At 39.5% G+C, this 6,944-nt stretch overlaps 1 pseudogene; it reads left to right on the top strand.

The window, feature by feature from the left end:
• Window positions 1-190: 190 nt before the first annotated feature.
• Window positions 191-6,659, top strand: LOC134248458 (uncharacterized; annotated as a pseudogene).
• The last annotated feature ends 285 nt before the right edge of the window (window positions 6,660-6,944 follow it).

The raw sequence follows: 6,944 nt of genomic DNA on the forward strand, positions 1-6,944 counted from the left end.
CCCCATATTACACGAGAAGAAAATCTAATTGAAGGATAAACAACTGCAGACGCTGAAAGCTTTGTATGAAGTAAAAGACTGCATATCCGTTCTGCCAACAGGTTACGGAAAGAGTGTAATTTTTCAGATTTTACCGTGGTTTGCCCAGTGCATGCATCAGAAAGACAAACCAATGACCGTGATTGTTGTAGATCCCCACTGAGAACGGCTGATAACAAGGAGCACCATCACTTGACGACTTGCAGAGCAACAGATAAGACGTGTATAGCCAGTGTTAAGAAGAAAAGACAAACAAGGATAGGTAATATATTATTTTTAAATTTACAAAAGCCGCTGAGGGCTATTGAAAATTTCCTGCCGCTGAGGGCAGAGGTTAATGCATAAAATTTTAAGCCGCTGAGGGCTAATAGATAAATTTACTGCCGCTGAGGGCAAAAGTTTAAGCCGTTGAGGGCTGTTAAACATTTTCTGTCGCTGAGGACAGAAGTTAATGCATGAAATTTTAAGCCGCTGAGGGCTAAACATTTTACTGCCGCTGAGGGCAGAAGTTTAATGCATGGAATTTTAAGCCGCTGAGGGCTAAACATTTTACTGCCGCTGAGGGCAAAAGTTTAATGCATGGAATTTTAAGCCGCTGAGGGCTATTGAACATTTCCTGTCGCTGTTATTTTACTGCCACTGAGGGTAGATTTATTTGATATCAAATGCATTAAATTTCAAGCCGCTGAGGGCTTTACAATTTTTTTCCTGCTGCTTAAAACATATTGTTGAATGAAACGTAGAAAGTTAAAAGCCACTTGGGCGTGTAAAACACATGAAAGTTTGAAAGCCGCTAAATGATGATGTTAATCAAAATATAGAGTTTCTTTATGCTAATTAATGATATATCAGGAGGTACTAGTTTATGAAGTTAAGCTGCTTGAAAATTCAATGCCAGTGAAGGGCCCGGGCTGTCCACGACTTTCGAATAAAATCTTTAATATACGAAAGTTGTTAAGAATAGATATAAATATACAGTGTATTGTTTATATGAAGTATGGCTATTTAAGTAATGATGAGAGAGGCCGAATCATGATATAAAGATTTATAGATATAACATGATCAGATATGATATTAAGATGAACGTCTAGCATATTAATTTAAGTTAAATGTGGTGATCAATTTCATGTATTTTCTCATTACTATAGATGCCTCCTCCGACTGTCTTAAAGCGGAGACACTCTCTGCGGGGGAAAGACTTGTTCCCCGTCATCAAAGAGCTCAGAGGGCTAGAACAGCCGGTGAAGCAGTTCGCGCGGTACAAAATTAACACGCCGCTTGAAGACATGGACAAAGAGGAAGCGATTAACGCCTTCAGGGAGTTGACTGGAGAGTCTGAAAAAGACTGCCTGCAGATGGCTGGTAGAGAGATGTCAGACGAGAATTTAAGGACGCTTCTTCATCTAGTTATCTTAAGGGCGAATGAGTTCGGCCAACCAGCTGGCCAAGAATTAGCCGCCGAGAACAAGGTATACAGTTAGACTGTAATGATAATAAATGTAATTATTACTAGCATCATAACTACGGGATGTCCTAATTAATATTCCTTATTTCCATGAATTATACTTGCGTAGATAAATTAAAAAAAAAAAAAAAAAAAAAAAATTACGATTTTCATTATGATTGATTTTCACAATTATTTGTGTACAGGAGATTGAGCCGGAAGAGCCACCTGCCAAGAAAGGAAAGTCGGCACCGAGCGTTGAGAAGAGACTACAGGAACTTGAGAAAAGTCAGAAAAATGAAGAGGACAAAGAAATAGAGAATGTGAAAGAAAAGGTGAGGAGTTTGGCACTTCAAAGCAGTCCTAGTATCCCTCTTCTCCTTGTTACTTTGGATGAGCTCGCCAGAATAACTAGGCGGAAGGGCCATGATGAGGCCTCCGTGTTTGATGAGCTTTCCCGACAGGCTAATTTAAATCAAGACAAAATTGATGTCCCAAACTTTTGTCTGAGTGTCCTTGGAGGCAAAGCGTCTGATATAGTAGGTAAAGCGCTGTCTAAAAAGCTATCAAATCAAAACCCGAAACGAAACCTTCAGAAACGGAGAAGACTCCAACTCAAACTCAATCTCCACTATTGAATCTATATGGTCAACCAAACTACATGGGATATATTCCACCACACTACAATTTTGTACCTGGCACGCACGGAGTGGGTTCTCAGTTTGGGTACCGCCGATATCAGCGCGCTCCATATCGGCAGCCGAGGACCGGCTGTCTATTCTGCGGGGCAAATGACCACTATGTCCGAGACTGTGCGAAAATGAAGGCTGCGAGAGGAAAAATGAATTCTCAATGACATCTGAAAATTTTAAAGATCTGATTTAGTCAATTTTAATTAAATTCTCAGACTTGAAATGTACATTTATTGATAATTTCTTTAAGTAAAATATGATATTAATTATCACTTGTCAATGATTTGAATACATGTACATGTAGTGTGTTTTTCAGTCTGAAAGTAGAATTTATTAAATATCAAATGAAATGAGTGTTATTGGTATTTGTTATCCCAATACCTGATATCCGGGGACACTGAAGCCCTAGTGAGTACTCTCACGTGGATTGATGGTTTGGGATCATGTTTTCCCATGTTATCCTAGTAGGTGATGCTCAATCCGAGGTATAATTATTAGTAATGATAAATATCTCATGTTTGCAGGAATTTAACATTTACGTTCCTGACTGGGAGAAAAGTGACGAATTTAACCCAGAGGAAATTATTTTACGTAAGAGAGAGCATCCTACTTGGACGACATTGGGAGAATACGGTTCCAAGCCAACAATCCATGCAGATGGACAAGTATTTACGGATTCTTACAGCGATTTACTGCATTTGTCTGTAAGAAATCCTGATCGATTCATTTCGGGTGAAATTCACAAACACAAAGATGAATGGTTGCGTATAACTCAAAGAAACTCGGACAAAATGTCAACTACAATTCAAAATTGGGTCAATAATGGCATTGATGTTAGGTCATTCCTGCGTCCGTTCAAGGGAAACTTCAAGGGGCAATCATATGATAATAGACTCCCACCAAAACAGTATTTTCAAAATTCTAAAACTTGCAGAAACTTTGTTCATTTTATTAGAGAAGAAATAAGTGAGAGACTAGTGAATGGTTCATTGAGATTATGGGGAAGGGTGGGAACAAGCTGTCTCCCTCAGATTATCATGCCTTTGACAGTGGAGCCAAATAAGCCACGACTCTGTCATGACGAGCGCTTTTTGAACTTGTGGACTAAGGATTTACCCTTCACATTAGATACACTTAAAGACGTTCATAGACTTGTTGGGGAACATGCGTACATGATGTGTTGCGATGAAAAATCCGGATACGATCATATTAAACTCACCAGAGAATCAGAAACGTACTTTGGAATTCAGTTTGGGGGATGGGTCTTCACATACACAACTCTGCCATTTGGTTGGAAAGCCTCTCCCTACATATATCAAATGATTGGGATGCAAATCACATAATATCTTCGAGAGAAAGGTATTCATATGGTTCAGTACATTGATGACAGGCTTGCAGTGTGTCAGCAATATGTTCAATCAGAAACTCAAGAACAAGCTTGTCCGTTACAAATGGTGAAACTTATTGTGACCGAATTAACAGCCTTAGGATATACACTAGCTATCAAAAAGTGCCAGCTTATCCCAACGACAGTAGTCCGATACTTAGGTTTTCTAGTTGACTCTATTAAACAGGCCTACTTACTTCCATTGGATAAAAAGGAAGCATTCATCAGAATACGAGAGAGTATCTTGCAAACAAATGAAGTTGATGTTAAAACACTTCAACGATTCGCCGGGAAATGTATATCATCAGGCGCACTTGTTTCATAAGCCGGGTCAAGCCGGTTAATATTCCGGAACCGGGCAAGTCACTTGTTTCAAATATATTTAAGCCGCCGGGCGGTCAGAAAGTAGCCCGGATCGCCCGAAAAATTTCGAGCAAATGAAAAGCAATATGGCGGAGAGGTAGAAATGTTCTTGATGGTGAAACATTCTTGTCAATAAACAGACATTACAAATAAGAGACTTTTGCAACATATTTGTTTACATTTGCACGACAATTTTTTCTTTTCAATTTTAAAGCTGACCCCATATATGCTCCAAATTCACAAATTGTACATTGAACACTTCAATTTTTTTTTACAGCAACAGACTCGTTTCAGCGACACTAACCGGGTCAATATGTATAAAATCATCACCCGGCTGTCTGAAACAAGTGCGCCTAATGGCAATCGTTATACCAGGTGCCAAATTATATACAAGGGAAATGAATTTCGCGATATCACTGTGTATGAAGAATAGTAAACAAACAATCATTTCTCGTGAGCTGCGACAAGAGATCGAACACTGGAGGTTTTTGGACGACTGGGAAGGCTTCGCGCCTTGGAGACAAGAGAAACATCTTCACATGTCACTGTCAACGGACGCATCCTCTTTCCGCTATGGAATCTCCCTTATGTCAGGCCAAGACAAGGGTCTATCTTTTGGAGACTATTGGTCAAGCGAGGATGATAGACCGATTCATCTTAAGGAAGCATCAGCTGTCGACATTGCCCTCAAGTCCTTAGCGATGAAAATCAAAGACCACAGATTAGACATCCATGTTGACAATACCGCAGTCTTGCATGCTTGGGAAAATCAAAGGTCACGGGACCGGCATTTGGCTGATATAATGAAAAATATTTTCCAAACAGTTTGGAAATTGAATATTGACTTGAGATTACACTACGTGCCATCAGCAGAAAATACTGCAGACGCTCCATCTAGAACTATTTCTTACACAGATTGCATGCTACATCCCCAAACATGGCAGAGGGTTGAGACTATGTTTGGACCACATACAGTAGATTTGATGGCGACAGATACGAATGTAATGATATCCAACTTTGGAGTTCCACTGAGACATTTCACTCAAAACCCTACTCCACAATCAGCGGGTGTTAATGTATTTGCACAAGATCTGTCAAGTGAGAAACGCCCCTACGTGTTTCCTCCATTTCACCTCATATTCCCCGTACTGTGTCTCCTTAAAGAACAAAAAGTAAAAGAGTGCACAATTATTGTGCCAATAATGTACCCCCGACCAATTTGGTGGCCACTTTTGAGTGCTCATTGTGTAAATCTTTTCACTATAGGTGAACAAGGCGATAAAACTGTATTGCTTATTCCATCCAAAAAAGGCTTTACTTCCGATAAACTGGGACTAAAATGGGAACTTAAAGCATGTAGAGTGGATTTTAGCTGAAATTATAATAAAATTACGGACTCTTATTTTGTAGATGGAAGATAATGAAGTTGACCTTCCTGCTATTGACAAGAGATTAAGCCAGCTTGAAAAGAACGAGGACAATAAAAAGGCCACAAAGAAGATGAAAAACTTGGAAAAAAGGGTACGACTTTTCTTATCGCAGTTACCAACCTCTCCGGACTTAACAAGTATGACGCCACAAGACGTGTGCCGATTTATGGTATGGAGTGATAGATTCGGGAAGACAAAGATACACAGGATTTCGTGTCCACACTTGGGTAAATTTGGTTTATTTGAATGCACATGTCCTACTAGGCTCGCAGCAGGAACTATTCATAATATGGTTCAACAGATATCTGAGATATTGTATGTACATGGAAGAACTCGATCATGGGATGTTCATACTAAGTCAGGGAATCCCTGCTTGTCCCCGGAAGTAAAAAACTATGTAAAATTCTGTAAAGAAGAACAGTCTAAGTCCCACGTGTTGCCTAAACAAGCCAGACCGATATTTTTAGGAAAGATAAAGAAAATGACCCTGTTTATTGATAGAGAATTTGCTCGCCCTGACCTTTCTTTAAGGGAAAAGTTTGTCTTGATGAGAGATCAAGCGATATTCAAAATTCAGTTCTTTGCCGGGGATAGAATCAGCGATGTTTGCAATATTTTATCGCAGGAAGTTAAAAAATTGCAGGATAACTCCGGATTTGTTTTCGATCACACCTACGGGAAGACATTACGTGGAGATGGAAAGTCAAACACCTTTGTCATAAAAAGGTCCTAAGATAAGTCAATCTGTCCTGTCTTAGGTCTTGAGAACTAGTATGCCTGGTCCAAACAAAATAAGTGGATCTGAGTCTAGGATATCTCTTTAGGCCCGTATCAGAATCAGGGAGAGTACTGGATCAACAGCTGGGTTACTCGGCAGTTTATGAACGGCTTCGGTTTTACCTGGTATCTTTAGGTATCTATGAAGGAGAAACCCCACACAGTCTACGAGGAGGTTTTGCTGTAACCATGGCGATCTCAGGCACTGCGACATCTCCCCAGGAACTCATGAAGCTTGTCGGATGGTCGAGTGAACGGTCAGCTTATTATTACAGCAGGACGAAAACCTTGACAGATGCTAGCACATTAGCAAGCAATATTGCCAACCTATCAACAGACACAGACGAAATTGAAGGATTTTACAAAACACATGGAGATTTTTCCTCACTTAGTCCAGCCTTTAAGCCGACAAATTAAAGAATATGATGTGGTCAACCTCACACGCTTATGTTTAATACATACTAGTTGTTCAAAAAGATCACCTGATCACTCAATCATATTTTATATAATCAATTAATGTTGTTAAATACACCCTTTGTATTTCAATTTCATGTCTTGACATATATAATTATATGGGGAAAAAAAAATGTTTTGTTATTTACTTTGAGTGAGTATTGGGTAGAGACATTTACCTGGATGTACCCTTTATTTTTATAATTTAGTCAAGAACACACCCATATATCAGTCTAAATGAAATTACCCGATACTATAATAGAAGTGCGTGTTGTTTCAGACAGTTGTTAGTGGGGATATGTTAGGATCCCCACTGAGAACGGCTGATAACAAGGAGCACCATCACTTGACGACTTGCA

The sequence above is a fragment of the Saccostrea cucullata genome, unplaced genomic scaffold (assembly GCF_032062105.1).
Source record: "Saccostrea cucullata isolate Sc308-1 unplaced genomic scaffold, CSIRO_AGI_Scuc_v1 ctg19652, whole genome shotgun sequence".
NCBI classification, from domain to species: Eukaryota; Metazoa; Mollusca; class Bivalvia; order Ostreida; family Ostreidae; genus Saccostrea; species Saccostrea cuccullata.